At 45.2% G+C, this 18,594-nt stretch overlaps 1 long non-coding RNA gene across 1 annotated transcript; it reads right to left on the reverse strand.

Moving 5' to 3' along the window:
- Positions 1 to 342: 342 nt before the first annotated feature.
- On the reverse strand, positions 343 to 10,804 carry LOC127047234 (uncharacterized). The gene is made up of 3 exons (XR_007773354.1): positions 10,572 to 10,804; positions 8,214 to 8,264; positions 343 to 954 (listed from the first exon to the last, which is right to left on the reverse strand). It is a non-coding gene; the product is annotated as an uncharacterized LOC127047234 (long non-coding RNA).
- Positions 10,805 to 18,594: the final 7,790 nt, after the last annotated feature.

The following is an 18,594-nucleotide window of genomic DNA, read 5'->3' on the forward strand; positions in this document are numbered from 1 at the left end:
GTTTGGACTTCTGAGTAACCAGTAAGGTAATAAAGAAGCTGTTTCATGCTGGCTTGGTAAATCTAAATATTGGAATATCCACCAGCTTTTTGGGGATTGTCTGCTGCATTCTTTGCAGTTCACCCTAATTGAGTGACCACAACTGGCCCCCGCTAGGACCCCGGTCACAGTATGGCACTCAGGCCTATAGGAACCTAATGGCTGCTGAGGGAATATACCCATGATTAGAGTTGGTCAAAAATTATCCACCTGAATTTTTTCTGTTTGAAAATGCTGTTTTGTCAGAATTGAAACTTCCAGTGGAAACGTGTCAGTTTGGACCAAATTTCATTTTAATAAAATGAAATGTTTTGACTTTTTATTTTAAAACAGTTTTGTATCAAAATTTATTTTATTTTGTTTTAAAAGTCAAAATTTTAATGAAACTTTCTGATTTTATTGAAATGAAACATTCTAGTTGTGTTCTGTGGAAAATTCTGATTTAGAATGAAAACAAATTTTGAAATTTTTCACAGAGCAAAAATTCTAGTACCTGTGCAGCTCTACTAATCTAGGCTCCCATGACTCCAATCAAAATGGTTTAGTCATAGGTCATAGAATATCAGGGTTGGAAAGGACCTCAGGAGGTCATCTAGTCCAACCCCCTGCTCAAAGCAGGACCAATCATATTCCATTCTGTAATCATACTGAGCTACCCAGACTTCCTGACCTGGGGCTACAGTGAAACTGGAGACCAAGAGATGAAAAGCTCCATATCCCATCCCCTGACTGTTCTGAGTCATCCAGTCCCCACAGGAGCTTTGACTGAGATCTTAATTTTGATTCTGGGAGACAAGCAGCAAGTGGGTCCCAAGAGAATAGACACAAACACAGCCATGGCGATCAACAGGCGGAAAATCCAGGAGCTCCAAAAGTAGAAGACACGGTGGTGAGATGGACCAACTGACAAATCCTCTGGGGAAACATAAAGGGAAGCAGGAGTCAGCAGGACAAACTCAAGGGCCGTCAGTTAGCGTTCCATGCACACTAACACAGGATAAATAATTTCACTTTGAAAACTCCATCTAAAAAAGCAGGGGCAGGGTGGAAGTAAGAATAAACTAAGCGAAAACCATCACTCCAAAACTGGAACCTTCACCCCAAATTTCAACTGCACCCATAATTCTTCTCACTCGACTCAAAATTTGCATCCAAATATTCAGCCCTGACAAACCTTCAGTCCCCAAACTCAGCCATCATTCCTTTAAAACTCCCTCCTCCTCCTGGCACTTCACACAAAGAATCCAAACCACGGTGTTTCCAGCCACGGGGCTGTGAAGAGCCATATTAAAGCCATTTTCCCAAGAACACAACTCCCTGGCCCTCCAACCTCTCAGATCTCTCCCCCAAAGACTCTCCTCTCCCAGGTGTACTCTGCTACCCTAGAGTCCTCCCATAGAGTCATAGAGGACCACCAGATCATCTAGTATGACCACTTGTAGATCACAGGCCACCAGTACCACTCAACACCCACACACTAAATCCATAGGCTTTCTGCCACTGGTGAGAGGCAGGAAGGAGAGTGACATGCCCCCCACAAGAGTTTACTATCCTGGTTATGTTCCCCTCTTTGTGGCTATTGGACTCAGGAATTCATTCCCACCTTCTCCCCCATCACCCATTATCCTCCTCAAACCCACTTTGCCTTGGACTGGGGAGAATAAGGGATTCCTCAACCACAGAGCTCATGGGTGGGATCAAGAGAAATTCTTTTGTCACACCTGTGCCTGAGCAGACCACCACCACAGCATTTGCATCAACATGGAGCTTCCTGTCCAACAGCCAGGAGCTGCACTGAGAGATGTTGCAGTCTACAGGACCACAGAGTAGGCCTTGGAGTGCCAAGGAGTGGCCTGACACGGATGCTGGCATAGATGTCGTCTCTGGAGGTGATCCACAGCCCAGACTGCCACAGAGGATGGAGGAGGATGTGGTGCTCCAGCCCAGGCTGCACACAGTGCCCCACCTGCCCTGGAGAAATACCTCTACACGCCCTGCACAGGGGCCTTGGTCACCTACCAGGCGCACACTGGAGATATCTGCAGAAGAAAGGGCAAGGCTGGAGACAGATACTGCAGATTGATACTGTCCCTGTGTCGGAGTAGGGAGCCGCTGCTGTGTTTTCTCCATGGGAAGTTAAGAGTTCAGGACTGGGAACTGAGCCCTGATCTCCAACATGATGACAGAGTGCTAGCCTCTACGAGGCAGCCAACTCAGCCTCTAAGCTCTCTCAACACCTGCTGCAGCTGTAGGAGGAGAGCAGGAGGCTAGAATTGCAAAATGAATCTGGATTTCCCCTAAGGCAGCTCAGAGTGGCCAACTCTAGGTCCCCCAGACCCATCTGCTTTGGTGTTCCCAACCTCCATTGTCCCTCCCAAGGGAAAGCTGGAGACCTGGCCCAGGTGACCCAAATCTGGGTCTCTTGCATGGCAGTGCAGAGCTCTAACGCACAGGAGGTAACAGACTCAGCTTCCACAGTACTAGTGGCTCTTGGAGACTGAGCAAGTTGGAAGGAGAATTCTCATGGCTGTCTGCACTAAACCATACAAGTAAGTAGCAAAGAATGTAGTTACCTGATGCTGAGCATATTACTCAAACATCCTGAGCATGACTGCAGGACTCCTGCCCCATCCCATGGCTCAGACACTGAGACATATTGCTCAGTACCACGGCAGAATGTGGCCATCAACCACACAGGACCAGAGGCTGGTCCAAAGCTGAACCATGGAGATTCCAATGCAGATCCACATCCTAGTTGTTTGCACATCACCGCAGAGTCGTGAGCATCCCAATGCTTATCATACACTGTGCCCCAGGTAGCTTCATGCAGCACCTCCAGCCACCCAGAGCAGGGGTTGTCCCCATCTACCAGTCGCATACTAGAAATACCTATGGGAAGAGAAGCAGTGATAGGAGTCAATGTGCTCCTCTCCAAGGGCTGAAAGTGACCTATCCGTTTATACGTAGGTGACCTGAACTGAAGTAGTTCTCAGAGCTGGCAGCCACCTTTCCTCATTCCCTTACTGTCTGCTGCCACTATGTGATCACTTGGTGTCTTGCACTCCCATCCTTTTATGCTCACACACATCTCAAACTATTGCACCATGCTCCAGTGGCTAGGGCACAAAACTGGTGGTCAGAAGACCTCATTTCCATTCCCATCAAGGTGCGATTTTGGGCGAATCACTTAACCACTCTGTCCATCTGGAAAATGGGATAACTATGTTTATCCACTACTGTAAAGTGTTTTGAAATTAAGCAAAACATTTCCTGTATAAGTACAAAGTAGGGCTGTCAATTAATCACAGTTAACTCACATGATTAACTTAAAAAAAATAATCACGATTAATTACAGTTTTAATCACACTGTTCAAAAATAGAATACCAATTTAAATTTATTAAATATTTTGGAAGTTTTTCTACATTTTCATATATATTGTATTCTGTGTTGTAATTGAAATCAAAGTGCATATTATTTTTATTATAAATATTTGCACTGTAAAAATAACAAAATAAATAATATTTTTCAATTCACCTCATACGAGTACCATAGTGCAACCTCTTTGTCATGAAAGTGCAACTTACAAATGTAGATATTTTGTTATATAACTGCACTCAAAACCAAAACAGTGTAAAACTTCAGAGCCTACAAATCCACTCAGTCCACTTCTTGTTTAGCCAATCACTAAGACAAGCAAGTTTGTTTAACATTTACAGGAGATAAAGCTGCCTGCTTCTTATTTACAATGTCACCAGAAAGTGAGAACAGGCATTTGCATGGCACTTTTGTAAGTATTTACATGCCAGATATGCTAAACATTTGTATGTCCCTTCATGCATTGGCCACCATTCCAGAGGACATGCTTCCATGCTGATGATGCTTTGGATTGTTATCGAGCAGAATCCCTTATTAGCATGTACGCATGTCCTCTGGAATGGTGGTTGAAGCATGAAGGGACATATGCACGTGTCAGATGTGCTACAGATTCATATCTTTGATACCGGCTACTACAGTGCTGTAAGAACACCTGTTCTCACTTTCAGATGTGATTGTAAACAAGAAGTGGGCAGCATTATCTCCTGCAAATGTAAACAAACTTGTTTGCCTGAGCGATTGGCAGAACAAAAAGTAGGACTGAATGGACTTGCAGGCTATAAAATTGTACATTGTTTTATTTTTGAATGCAGTGGGTTTTTTACATAATTCTACATTTGTAAGTTCACTTTAATGATAATAAGATTGCACTACAATACTAGTATTAGGTGAATTAAAAATGCAATTTTTTGTTTTTTTACAGAGCAAATATTTGTAATAAAAAATAAATATAAAGTGAGCAGTGTATACTTTGTATTCTGTGTTGTAATTGAAATCAATATATTTGAAAATGTAGAAAACATCAAAAATATTTAAAAAAATATTGTGTGATTAATCACACTGTTAAACAATAATAGAATACCATTTAATCACTTGACAGCCCTCATGCAAAGTATTATTAATTACTATGTGACTAGTATGCAAGGTTAAATTTGATAGTGAGAGCATAATATACAGAGAAAGAGATCTCTCCCACAGATCAGTGAGATGAAAAGAAGAGCATTTTAGCCAAATGGTTTCTCAAACCAGACTTTTCAGTATCCACTGGGTTTGCTGTGCTGGACATTTTCCAGAAACTGAACTACAAATACAAGAGCCAGAATCTGCACAAGATAAACCCTTCCCTAAAGTCAGTTACACTTTAAAATCACCACCCCTAAAAATAATGCACAAAAATAGAATAAAATATAGGAGTACATTATTTCATTTCTGTCAAAAGCAGCCTCTCTTTCATATCCTTTTTTTCTTATTTTTCTGGCTGACCAGTCACATAGGGCAAGACCCCACACAACTGGAACATTTTAATTTTACAGCAAGTATTCTAATTTCTGAGGTAATGTGGTAAAAGGCATCTAGACCAAGAAAGGAAATAGCCATTTATTTCTTGGGTGCAGTACAGGCAGGGCTGGCTTTAGGAAGTGCGAGGCCCAATTTGAACAGTTTCGATGGGGCCCCGGCAGGGATGACTATAAAAAAAAACATGTGGGGCTTGTACTCACCTGGCGGTGCTCTGAGTCTTTGGCGGTGGGTCCTTCGCTCACTCCAGGTTTTCGACCGCACTGAAGGACCTGCCGCCAAAGACCCAGAATGAGCAAAGTACCCAACATCGAAGTGCCACTGAAGACCTGGAGCACCGCCGGGTGAGTAAAAATTAAAAAGGCGCCTCTAACCAGGGAAGGGATTCTCACTGGGTGTGGGGCCCTCTTAGGCGTGGGCCCAATTCGGGGGAATTGTTGGAATAGGCCTAAAGCTGGCCCTGAGTACAGGTTACAAGACAATAAGTAGTGTGATAAGTCTTAAACTTGGCCAGACCTAAATGGACAAAAACAATACTCTCTCTCTCAGTACCAGCATACCTCCTTTCCAAACTGTCCATCTGCATAGTTTGAAGGCCCTGTTTAACATACTGTTGTTCTAAATGTCCAAATATTTCTCATAACTGTGGATTTTCTTTAAGTGAGAAAGCCAAGGAGACATATCTGTTGTATGAACAAATGCCACATCCAGTTGTTTGCAGGCATCTTTTGCTCAAAGCTTAATTAAAGTTTCCACACTTTTGCCAACAGTCCTAAGTCTAGTTCTGAAAAGCGCAAAGAATGGAGGGAGCAGTGAATTTGAAAACAGCCAAGCGAACTTTAGAATATGTACCTGCTTGAGCTGTTCCTCTAGACCAGGCGTGCACAACTCATAAAAAAGAGAGGGCCATATTACTCCAAAGAAAACAGCTGAGGACCGAAACCCCCTGGCCCCGCCGACCCCACCCCCCCCAGTGCTGCCCAGCCCCCCTGAAATACTCCCCTCCCCAGCACCGCCCACCCCATGGAAACAAACCCTCCTTCCTCAGCACTGCCCCACCTAAACAGCAGCATTGAACCTTGGTAATATGTTATAGCGGGCCCCTAAGGTAGTATAATTAATGTAAAAGAAAAATGTCTTTTTGCTAGAAGTAGAACAAGCTCTTCCCCCAACTTTGTAATCGATTGCCCTGTTGAATGAATGAGATGTGAATGAGGAAGGCGTGGAAGGCAGGCACTCTCAGAAAGCTGCAACCCTTGGAGAGAGTATGGGAGCCAGACCAGATCAGTAGAACAGGTCAGCCACTGACTCCTAGCTCGTCTCCTCAGTCCCTCACCCCTGCGGTTCGCCTCCTTATCCCCCGCCACTGCCTGCCCATTCGCCTCCTCACCCCCCCCACCTTTTGGCTCGCCTCCTCAGCCCCTGCCACTGCCCACTCACCCAGCTCTCCTCCTCATCCCCCACCACTGCTCGCCCGCCTCTTCAGCCCCTCTCCGTCACCTGCCGCTTGCCTACTCACCCCCCATGGGCCACATGCAGCCCCTGGGCCGCATGTTGTGCAGGCCTGTTCTAGACATAAACTTGGAAGGCACTGTAGATACATTTGATAAATGCAGAGACAATTAATATAAAGGCTTTGGTTGAAATAGCACATTCCCCTACTTTTGCCCTGAGTAAAGCAGCAGAGGTATAATTTGGGGCATTTTCTTTAAAACACTGTTTTGCTCAACCCTGACTCCCTAAGATTATTCCAGCCGCAAATTTCCATGTGATATAGTACTTGGGCACAGACTTTAGCCATGAAAACTCTACAACTGGAGTGATTAGATTTGCCCCATAGACCTGAGTGAAACATAGCACTGCTTGTATAGAAGTGCTTTCTTCTTTACACCATCTATATGTTCGTTCCATTAACCATCATGAAAAGTTTGGCTGTGCAGGGATCTCAGGAGATAAAATAGCCTAGCTGGTATACCAGTCCATGCAAGTTTCTCCCAGAGATGACCTCTGTCAATCCAAAGCCACTTTCAGGTCAACGAAGGCTGCATAACATTTTCCCTTCTTTGAGGAATAATATTTGTGAATCGATGAGAGGACAAAGCAGTTAGCAAAGGTAGAGCGGCCATTCAGGTTTGTTCCTTGGCAAATAGCCTGTTTATTCCTGGGCAAATAAATTACAGTTCTCTGCCCAAAACTCTACTCACCCCGATATCTAGTGTAAATTTTAATATATACATGTAAGAGGCTAACTGGCAGTAATTCCCAGGATCAGTTTTGTCACCGTTTTTATAAAGTGGAACAATAATACCTGGTGACCAATCTGAGGAGAAAAATCCTGTATGATTTAAATTAATAAAAAGTTTTGCTCGCACGGGGGCCCACCAATCAATATTGTCTGTACAACTTCTGCTGGGATGAAATCTCTTTCCTGTCTTGTCAAAGCCCATTGCCACCAACTTCCAAAATAGAGATGAATTTTAATCTGTGATTGAAAATTCAAGTTACTTCCAATTTTGGGTGTTCCAATTTTTCTTTAGTCTGCATTTTTTATGATTCTGATATAAGGATAAACTAATTTCTTAATAGAAACTGGGGAATCATTATTTCTGACAGCCTTTGCAATGATCTGAGTGTAATGCTGTTGCAAAAAAAGCAAACATCATGCTGGGATGTATTAGCAGGAGTATTGTAAGCAAGACACAAGAAGTAATTCTTCCACTCTACTCCATGCTCATTAGGCCTCAAATGGAGCATTGTGTCCAATTCTGGGCGCCAAATTTCAGGAAAGATGTGGACAAATTGGAGGAAGTCCAGAGAAGAACAATAAAAATGATTAAAGGTCTAGAAAACATGACCTATGAGGGAAGATTGAAAAAAATGGGTTTGTTTAGTCTGGAGAAGAGAAGACGGAGAGGGGACATGATAACAGTTTTCAAGTACATAAAAGGTTGTTACAAGGAGGAGGGAGAAAAAATATTCTTCTTAACCTCTGAGGATAGGGTAAGAAGCAATGGGCTTCAATTGCAGCAAGGGCAGTTTAGGTTGGACATTAGGAAAAACTTCCTAACTGTCAGGGTGGTTAAGCACTTGAATAAATTGCTTAGGGAGGTTGTAGAATCTCCATCACTGGGGATTTTTAAGAGCAGGTTGGACAAACACCTGTCAGAGATGGTCTAGATAATATTTAGTCCTGCCTTGAGGGCAGGGGACTGGACTAGATGACCTCTCGAGGTCCCTTTCAGTTCTATGATTCTATGATTCTAATGGATTCCATTTAATTCACCTTGAGTTTACCGCTTCAGAATTAGGAGTCAGACAATCTGCCAGCAGTTATCTGGAAAAAAAAGGTCAGAGGACAGGAGTTGGTTATTACTGTTCGATTTAAAAGTCACTAAAAGTTAGAGAAACAAGACCATCTTAAAATTGTAACTGTGATGTAATCCATCATATTGTCCTCTCTAGAAGAGGAAAGGCAACCGTTTAAAAAAGTAACAAATAGAACCTTTACAAAATAATAGAAGGGTAGCCATGTTAGTCTGGATCTGTAAAAGCAGCAAACAGTCCTGTGGCACCTTATAGACTAACAAACGTATTGGAGCATGAGCTTTTGTGGGTAAATACCCACTTCATCAGATGCATGCTCATGCTCCAATACATTTGTTAGTCTATAAGGTGTCACAGAACTCTTTGCTGCTTTTACAAAATAATAATACCCTAAAAAAGTTCTTTCCAATTTTCCACACAGTTTCCGGAACCCTGCACATTCCCTGCTATTTAAAGGTCAAAATATCAAAAGCAATTAGAACTGAGTTAATTAGGAAGTGTAAGCCGGTTGTGTCAGGGCTCGTCCCCCTCAGGCGCGGCGGGGAGCCAGGGCGCCTCCTTACGCACTGCAGTCCGGGTCGGCTTAGCCCCTCGGCAGGTGTTGAGCAGGGTATACGGTCTGTAAACAGGGTAGAGCCCCGGCCCTCTAGCCGGGGTCGGGGCTCTCAAAGTCAATAAGCCCCGGCCCTTGGACAGGGCGGGCAGCAATAGTTCAGGCTCAGGCCGCCAGAGGGGCTGAGCAAACACAGTATCAGCCCAGTGGACAGGCCGGGCAGTAATAGTTCAGGGTCAGGCCCCTAGCAGAGGCTGAGCAAACACAGTATCAGCCCAGGCCCTTGGACAGGCCAGGCAGTAATAGTTCAGGCTCAGGCCCCTAGCAGGGGCTGAGCAAACACAGTATCAGCCCGGGCCCTTGGCTCAGGCGGGGCACCAAATACAAGTCTAATTAGCTCTGGCCCTTTGGGTCAGGGCAGAGCAGTGGCAAAGTCAACAGGGCCCAGCCCTTGGTTCGGGCAGGGCACCAAACACAAGTCTAGTTCACTCTGGCTCTCTGGGTCAGGGCAGAGCAGTGGCAAAGTCAAAGGGGCCCAGCCCTTGGTTCGGGCGGGGCACCAAACACAAGTCTAATTGGCTCTGGCCCTCTGGGTCAGGGCAGAACAGTGGCAATAGGCGGGAAGAGGGGGAGTCTGCCACCCGGTTACGGGTGGCAGGGGGAACGCAGGCCCTCCCACTCCACTGCGTTCCAGCCCGGGGCCCTAGCAGCGGTCAAGACCCGCTGCGGTCAGTGGGGATCCTGGCCGCAACACACTGACATGGGTTCGGGCTCTTCAGGAGCCAAACCAGGGTCGGCTATCCCCGGGTTACTTCCAACCTCCCCCTCTCTGGGTACCTGGTTCTTGCCGGTGTCGTCTGGTGGGTCCCAGACCATGGGCTCCTCCGGGTACCGGTCGTGGGGAAGCTCAGGCCACTCCTCGGGGTATCGGGCACACGGCAGGTCAGGCCGACGTTCCTCCGGGTACCGGGTCTGAGGCAAGTCCAGCCAGCGCTCCTCTGGGTAGTGGGTGCGGGGCAGGTCCGGCCAGCGCTCCTCTGGGTAGTGGGCGCGAGGCAGGTCCGGCCCGGCGGGAGCTCAGGCACCAGCATCTGTCCTCTCCAGCAGCCTGCACCCAACTGAGTGCTGGGGCCGGGCTTTTATACTTCCTGTCCTGCCCCTTGACTTCCGGGGGGCGGGGACAGGCCGTGCTGACTCCGCCCACTGAGGCGCCTGCTCTGGCTCGTCCCCCTCAGGCGCGGCGGGGAGCCAGGGCTCCTCCTTACAGGAAGCATAACCTTAGTGAATGAATCTTTGTTTTCAATAAAAAGCTTAATAGGCAAGTTCAGTGCTCACACTGGAGTATGTCCAGTAGAGTTGATTGTGAAATGTTTTTTCCCTATCAAGTTTTTTATTACATTTTTTTAAAATTTGCTACAAAATTTTTTGAGTTCTCAACAAAAGTTCCAAAACTGACATTTCCTTGGTTTTCAGCAACCAGAGTTGATTTAAGATTAACTAAAATAAACCACTTTTAAACTGAAATAAGAGTCCTTTGCACCAGTTTAACTAAATCATATATTAAGTTAAACCCAAGCAGCTTTCTCATGCGGACAAGACCACTCTCTTCCAAACTGACACATTTCCCACCTAATGGGAAATTTTCATCCTAAAATTATAACTCCCCCTTTTCTGAAAGGAAACCAGAGAAGTCAACATGCTTCCCTAGCAAGCACAGTGCCATCTGCATTCAGTGTAACTGGCTGATCGGAGCTGCAGACTCACCCTCTGCCATGAAGCCTCCGTCAAAGAGAAGGCAGTGTAGGAGGAATCTCAAAGTAGATATCATTATCCAAATTAATTCTTCATGGTGCCCCAGGAAAGGAGATGTGTGAGCAGGGGACTCCAGACCACAGTTAGTGCGGCTTATATCACCTCTGCAGAGTGTGAGCGCTGGACTCTTTCTTGACTTCCTGCCATTCAGCTCTGCAGTCACCCCCAATGTAGTGACTTGTGACCACAGCCAATGTCTCATGCAAAATGTTGGCTATGGGAAGTAACTTGACTTATTGTTATCTGTCTCTGTGGTCAGCCTTCAGCTTGGGGTCCTTAGGCTGCTGTCAGAGTTACAGTGATCTTAGAAACTTAGCAATAGAAGTTATTACTAATAATTATAATAGCTGGTGTTTCTATAGCACCTCTGAACCTCAAAGAACTTTACAGGCATTATTGAATTTACCTTGAATGGGGCCTGATTCTGCCCTCAGACTGTTGGAATCAGGAGTGACACAATGGTATAAAATTAGTAGCCTCCACGCTTTGAAGCAGGGACTTGAAATTAGGTAGCAGGAAAGAGGGGGAAAGGGGTCAATATAGTGAGAGGGATTTGCTTTTTGCTAGCCCCTGTGAAAATCCACCCAAATTAAACACCTCTGGAAACCACCATTTGCATATGTGGTTTCTTAGGATATGCCTACACAGCTTACAGAAGTGAGCCTCCCAGCCTGGGTTGACTGACTTGGTCTAGCAGGACTCATGCTAGTGCTCTAAAAATAGCTCTGTAGAGAACGCTATGAAGTTGTAGTTTGGGCTGCGGCTCAGGCTCTGAAGCCTAGGAACAGGGGCTTGGCTTCAGAGCTCAAACTTCAACCTGGCCTGCAACTTCAAAGCACTGTCTACACAGCTATTTTTAGAGAGTTAGTGCGAACTCCATCAGCCCGAGTCTGTCATCCTGGGCTGAGAAGCTCACTCCTGCTGGGTAGAGGCTGGCAGCATTCTAGTCCAAAACTTATTTTACTCTTCTTCCCCACTAGAGCTCACTGAGCATGCTTTAGCCTGGACTGAGCAGGACTTTTCCTGCAATTGGTCCTCCTGACTGCTGTGGGGCTAGATGTTGGGATGGAGACCAGGGATCCTGTCTCTGCTGTGTACTCAGTGACCCCCTTCTGGCACCCTGGCAGTGAGGAAGAGAAGGAGGAAAGAACATGATTGAAATACAGAGGGGTTAGCAACAGGGGTGTAGGGGGAAGGGGAGAAGGTGGGTGCGGGGGTTAGCAGTAGAGGGGGACCAAGACAGACTGGAGGGGGGGCAGATGTAGAGGGGAATAGAAGCAAGGACAGGGATAGAAGGGGACATATGTGTCTTCCTGTAAATGGCTCATCACTTTGTTATTTTGCTGTCTTAATGGACCCCCCCACACACACACTGTGTCTGTGAAACCTAGTTGGCTGATCCTCCTTTATCTCATCCCTGCAGTAGGTCAAATTTTATTCATCAAAACTTTTTTGGTCAAAAACAGCTTTTCAACACAAAGGAAAATTTTACATTTTGAAGAATTGTGTTTTTGTCAGAATGTTTAATGGAAAAAAGGCATTTCCCAACCATCTCTACCCTGCTGCATGAGTAGGAAGACATCCCAGAATGCATTGCTCCATGTGGTGCTGGTGCTGTCCTCTGTGCACTCCATGCTCACTATGGGATAGTACCCAGATTTTTCCAGAATACGAGACATCCCTTTTTAGACAGTGAGGTGGATGTAGACACAAACATCATTTACACATAGTTAAAGGTGAGAAAAGCTGCTTCTGTGTGGGTGCTGCTTGTTTGCATTTGCTATAACCAGGTCAGATGAGAATGCAACAGCCTGGTTACTAATGCACATCCATCCTTGTACAATGGACCAGGCTATAATTTTGCTTTCCTTTATAACAGAATTCTGAAGACCACAGGACTTGCGGGGTGGGATAGCTCAGTGGTTTGAACATTGTCCTGCTAAACCTAGGGCTGTCAGCTCAATCCTTGAGGCAGGCCATTTAGGGAGTCTGGGGCAAAAATCTGTCTGGGGATTGGTCTTGCTTTGAGCAGGGGTTTGGACTAGATGTCCTCCTGAGGTCCCTTCCAACCCTGGTATTCTCTGGTGGAATCTCCCTCCTTAGAGGAGTTCAAGTCCCATCTTGACAAAGCCCTAGATGGGATGATTTATTTGGGGTTGGTCCTGCTTTGAGGTCTCTTCCAACCTAATCTTCTACAATTCTTTGCTAGACCTAAAGCATATTCCTCCATGAACTGTTCTTCTTCCTGTAATAGAGTCTGAATGAACTCTCCCCTGACATCTAGTGACACTGTGGAGGAAAAGACTTAGAGAGCAGACTGTTTTCATGGACATGCCTAGGTGCAGCATAATGCTTTGCCAAAATGATCAGTTTAGGCTGGTTTTGGATTACAAATCACTCTAATATTTGAATGCAGGGGTAATGAAATTTTGTCATGCTTACTGTCTGAGTAAAGGGCAGCAGAACTGTGCTTGGCGTACCCTCATTAAGGGGGTCATCCTGAACTGAACCTCACTTGCTAAGCAAAGAGAAGGGATGCCAAATTCCAGGGAAGCTGAGAGAGGGTGATGACAGGTGTTCCTCCTGTGGTCTCTACCTAAAGAGTTCTAGACACTCTTTGACCTGCTCCTCTCTAGTGGTTAATAGCAAAGTTAGTTAGACTTAATTAAAAGCCCTTATTTCTGGTTGGTGATTCCTAGTGCTGACTTCACTGCTGAATGGGTCTAGAAGCTAATCCTTAGTCCTTGCATGGGGACAGTGAAAGACAACACAGAGCCTTCACTGACTGTGAGGTTCCCCATTCCCTGCTGAATTCACTAAGAGCCATATTAAGTGGAGGAACCTCAGATGGTGACATCATGGGAACAGTGAGCAGTGGTGGCCAGTGGCAACAGAGTGGCAGTGGCTAGCAGTGGTAGAGAGACAATGGCAGCTGTGAGCCAGTTGCAAAGGCAGCAGCAGAGGCATTGTTTGATCCCCCTCCCTGCAGGGGTGGGAGGTGAACCCCTGTGAACACACCTCTGAACTCTGGGTCTTTGCTAACCAAGGACAGCAACTGTGAGTGGGGTGCAGCAGAGGGAGAGGGGAGTGATGTGTTAAATCATTTGTTGGACTTTCACACACAAGATTGGAAACTGAGGCAAAGGACCCTGCCCAACACACTGTGGGGTCAGGTTTGCTTATGATCACATGCTTTTGAATGTGGTTGTGGCATTTTAACAAACTAATGCTGGGCTCCCTTTCCGTTTTAATAAATGTTCTTGTTTGTTAACACAGACTCAATGCTTGGGAGTGGAGAAGTATTGTCTCTTAGAGGTGCCTACAGGTGCTGTGACATTTTCCCAGATCACCAGGGTTTGAGCTGGTTCTGTGTTATATTATTAAGTGGATCCCCTAGATATTGAACCTGGCCTTTTCTGCTGCTGACTCCACCTGGCAGAAGGTTACACGCCCTGCATGCATGGAGGACTAGTTTGAATAGGTGTACCTGGAGATGAGGCCACATCATGACCCCTCCAGCTCATGGAAGTTAGTCAGAAAAATTAATCTAGACTGGGATAATCACAGCTCTTTTGGAATTGCAGTACAAGGGATCCTCCTCCGACATCTTTCTACAACTTTCCACAGAGGCAGCCTCAGGCATGGGAAGTCATGGGAATGCAGTTCCAATGGAGCTGTGATGCCAGGAACTGGGGCGAGAGGAGCCAGGGGACCTTGAGTCAGTACAAAGAAACATAAGTGTTGTGACCCGGGTCCCGGGGGGGGCACTCTGAGATGGGCAATCAGGGGAAACTGCAAAGAATGGGGCAGACAATCCCCCAAAATGGTGGTTATTTTAATACTTAGATTTACCAAGCTTACAACAAAACAACTTCCACAATACCTTACTGGTTACCCAGAAGCCAGAAATACAGTTCCCTTAAAGCAACCCAACCTTGATCTCCCACCTACAGCGCCAAATCAAATATGATGAGGGGATTACTGAAAATCCTGTTCATCATTTAAAAAAGTTCTACCAATCTCAAAGAATCAGACACATTACCCGCCAGGTTAATTAATATTTCAGATCTTACCCAAATACACGCTTGCAGCTAATTCTTATTAACTAAACTAAAATTTATTAAAAAAAAAGAGAGAGAAAGTATTGGTTAAAAGATCATTACACATATAGATGTGAATAGAATTCCTAGGTCAGTTTCATAGTAGAGATGGTGAGCTTCAGAGTTGCAAAAAGTCCTTTCAGAATTAGTTCCATGTCCAAATATCAGGGTGACCCAGATGAGACTGGAGACATCAATCTTGCATCTCAAACTTCCTCTGATGAAACTTAAGCAGATCTGAGATGAAAGGATCAGGGCCCTAGAGTCCTTTTTATAGTTGTTCAGCAGCCTCTTGACAGCATGCAGTCCTTGGGTGAACAACAGGCAATTATCCTAGCTTTCAAGTAGACCTCCTAAGCATATACAGGTAACTATTTGCGTTCATCAGTGTAAGGTAATTATCCATTAAGCAGTTCATAGACAGTTTACTGCAAACTTCAAAAAGAGATCTAGACAACAAAATTATTACACTAAATATTAATATTCCCTTTTGATCTCTGAATCAATAAATATAGTAACAGACGGGAACCGTTTGTTTACATGGTAAACAGCTAACAAGATACAAGTAAACACTTACAATTAGTATTACCTTTATTCGCTAACAGTACAGGTTTGCATTTCAGAGCTCTAGTCTATCTAACATGGAATGGCCCTAATTAACATTCATACACTTTTCTAATATGTTTTTAAAGGTTGAATTTGGGTCATTTAGCCTGCTAGTTGCTTAACCCTTTCTGGCTCAATGTTGCAGTTGTGCTCTACCAATTAGAAATATATTGTCTAGAAATTATTTCAGGGGAGTTCTGTGGCTTATGTTATAGAGGAGGTCAGACTAGATGATCACAACGGTCCCTTTGGGCCTTGGACTCTGTGAATCTATGAAGGCTCATTCTTCACATATGTTTGTGATGTCAAATCCTAACCCCTTCATGGAAAGATTTTTGGAGGGACTCTGCTGGGGACCTTTGTAGAGTTTTCCTCACCCTGAGCCCCTTCCCCCCAGTAATTCCATGGGAAGAGGTGAGTCAGCTCTGGAGCTGGCCCATAGTATGCTACTTCTACATAGGAGATGTCCCAGTTAGGCATCTGACCTGATGTTTTAGTTGATACTGGGGTCCAGGATGGGTCCAGGCTTAGCCACAAGGCCTCCTGTGGATCTGTAATTTCAGGAAGTCAGCAAAAGAGTTTAGAAACTCAGGAGCCAAGTTAGGTGAAGACATAAGTCATAAGGGGCTACCTTGAATATTGCCTGGGTCCACCCAGGGCATAAAATCATTCCAAAGAGAAGATATTTGCTGGTGAGGAAGAGGAACAGGAAAAATAAATGTCCAGGGGACCAAGTTTATAGCATATTTACATCAATCAGGAAATGCCTATGCCGGTCTCTTGCCTCTACAAATACATACATATTTGGAATAAGAAGTGAGGCATACATTAGATTACAGAAAAAATGTTTATTTCCATAAGCTGCAGGTTGTGAAGTCCACATTGCAAAGAAGGGTGGCTCAGCTCACTCTCTCCAGGCAGGGAGCATGTCAAGTAATGAAACTGGAAAATTAATGATTAATTAAATTAAATATTAATAATGGTGATTTTTTTATCAAATGTAAAATACCAGTGCAGGAATATGAGCAAAATAGTAATAAAAAAAAGAGACAGAAAAAGAGATGGCAAAAGAGGGACCATAAAAGATTAGAAATAAGAAGGGAAGAGGATGTTAGGTGGTAAGAATGATGTTATTTATTCCTTGCATATTGAGCCATATCTTGAAAGGTGCTATGTGCTCTTTACTCCCACTGATTTCAGTGGGAGTTTGGGAATGCTACTTCTGAGACATTATCTTTATTGCTCTTAAGTCAAATTTCAGCCCACAGCCTGGGCAGATGGGATGTGCACAGAAGAAGTGAGTTGCATAGGGTCTTTGTAGATGGAATTCAAGTCCTCACCATGCTGCACTTGCCACTAGCCTGCCAGTAGTCTGTCAGGCAGTAGCTTCCTGGCTCCTGATTGGCTCTCCACACTATACAAACTGACAGGGCATTCCAGGAAGTGCCCATGGAACAGCATGGATCTCCATCCCAGACCCTGAACTCTTGTAGCTATATAGTGACCACGCTGAGGGAAAAAAGCGTTATTGCCACCACAGGCTGTGTTTTTACTGCGGAGGATCCAGCCATGCTATTGCCAACTGGCCACCCTGAGGTCTAGTGCTACGCACAACACACCCAACCACACTCAAATAGCCACACCCAAACCCAGTAGAAGGGGTTGGTCAGGATGAGCCCTGAAATAATGCCCCCCTACTCCTTACCGAGACATGCCCCCGGCATGGTGAACCCTTCACCCACCTTAAAGTCCAGGTCTGCCTTTGTGTTCCAGGAGAGCCTTACTAAATTCTGCCGCAGTGGGCACTGGTGGATTCCAGGGCAGCAGACAGCTTCATAGATGCTGATACAGCACAAGTCGTGGGTATTCTGGTTCAACCAAAGACTGTCCCTCACCTAGTGAAAACTAAAGATGACTCACTCCTGTCATCAGGGCCAGTGATCCAGGAGAAAGTGCCTCTGGAACTTGTCATTCAGGACCATCAGGGAGGACTTCAGTTCAGGACGATCCACCCACCACTCTTCCACATAATCCTTAGCATTTCATGGCTGGTGGCTCATGATCTGCAAATCCTTTGGCATGAGCACCTGCTTAGCTTCTACTTCAGGTTCTGTGAGCAAGTCTGCCTTCACACTATCTGATGAACCCGAGAAAATCAGGTTACCATAGGAATCAATACCTGCTTCCACTCATTCCAGAACTATTGTATGATCCACCAGGTATTCATGAAAATTGACCTGCAACCTGGTTCAGGTTTTTTGAACCCGGAACGGCCACTATGAATGCCATTTGCTCTGTCGAATGCCCATGTAACATTCCAGAACTTCATGAATAAGGTCTTCCTTGACATCCTACACTTGTACATCATAGTCTACCTAGATGACATCCTCATCTTTTCTGAGGATCCTGAGTGACACCCCCAGCACATCCGGTCAGTCGTCCCTGGAATGGCTCCATCAACATGGCTTATATCAAAGCTGGAAAAGTGAGTTTTGATCAGGGCTTCATGGAGTTCCTGAGTTACATCCTGTCCACCAGTGGGCTCTGAATGGACCCCAAGAAGGTGGATGTAATATGGAGTTGTGCACCCCCACAAAAAACATCAAGAAGCTACAACACTTCCTGGGGTTTTCTAACTTTTATAGATGCTTCATCTCCAGATTTTCATACCAAATTGCCCTATTGATAGTGCTTCTCCACAAGAACCACCTTCACCTGGTCTCCAGAGGCCTAACAAGCATTTGTCTGGCTCAAGATGACCTTTACCATTGCCCCAGTCTTGGTCCATCCCAACCTGTAATGACCCTTTGTTGTCGAGACTAATGTCTCCAATGTGGCAATTGGCCCCATATTCTCTCGAAGACATGGTCCCTAGAATATCATCTCCACCATTGTGCCTACTATTCACGGTGTTGTCTGTTGGCTTGCATGTTTGTGTTCTTTCTGTGTGCTGTCCAGCTCTGTACAGATAGCTGGTTTAGCAGACCTCGAGAGTACTATCTAGTGTTAAGTGTTGAAGGCCATTGCCTTAGTGACACTGTTCAGGCTGCTCAGTGCTTCTGCTCTTAGATCTGCAATGTTGTTAGTAGATAGTGCACGCAGCATGTTCTTTCAGCAGACTTTGATGTTACTTATAAAGGAAGACAACAGGTTTGGTAGCAAAGGTGCTCGGTTAAATTTATTGTCAATGAAGCCTCAGACCTTCCACCAGACCCAATGCTGCAGGATATCTTTTTCTCTCTCTCTACTACATTCCCCTACTTTTTGTC

The sequence above is a fragment of the Gopherus flavomarginatus genome, chromosome 1 (genome assembly GCF_025201925.1).
Source record: "Gopherus flavomarginatus isolate rGopFla2 chromosome 1, rGopFla2.mat.asm, whole genome shotgun sequence".
NCBI classification, from domain to species: Eukaryota; Metazoa; Chordata; order Testudines; family Testudinidae; genus Gopherus; species Gopherus flavomarginatus.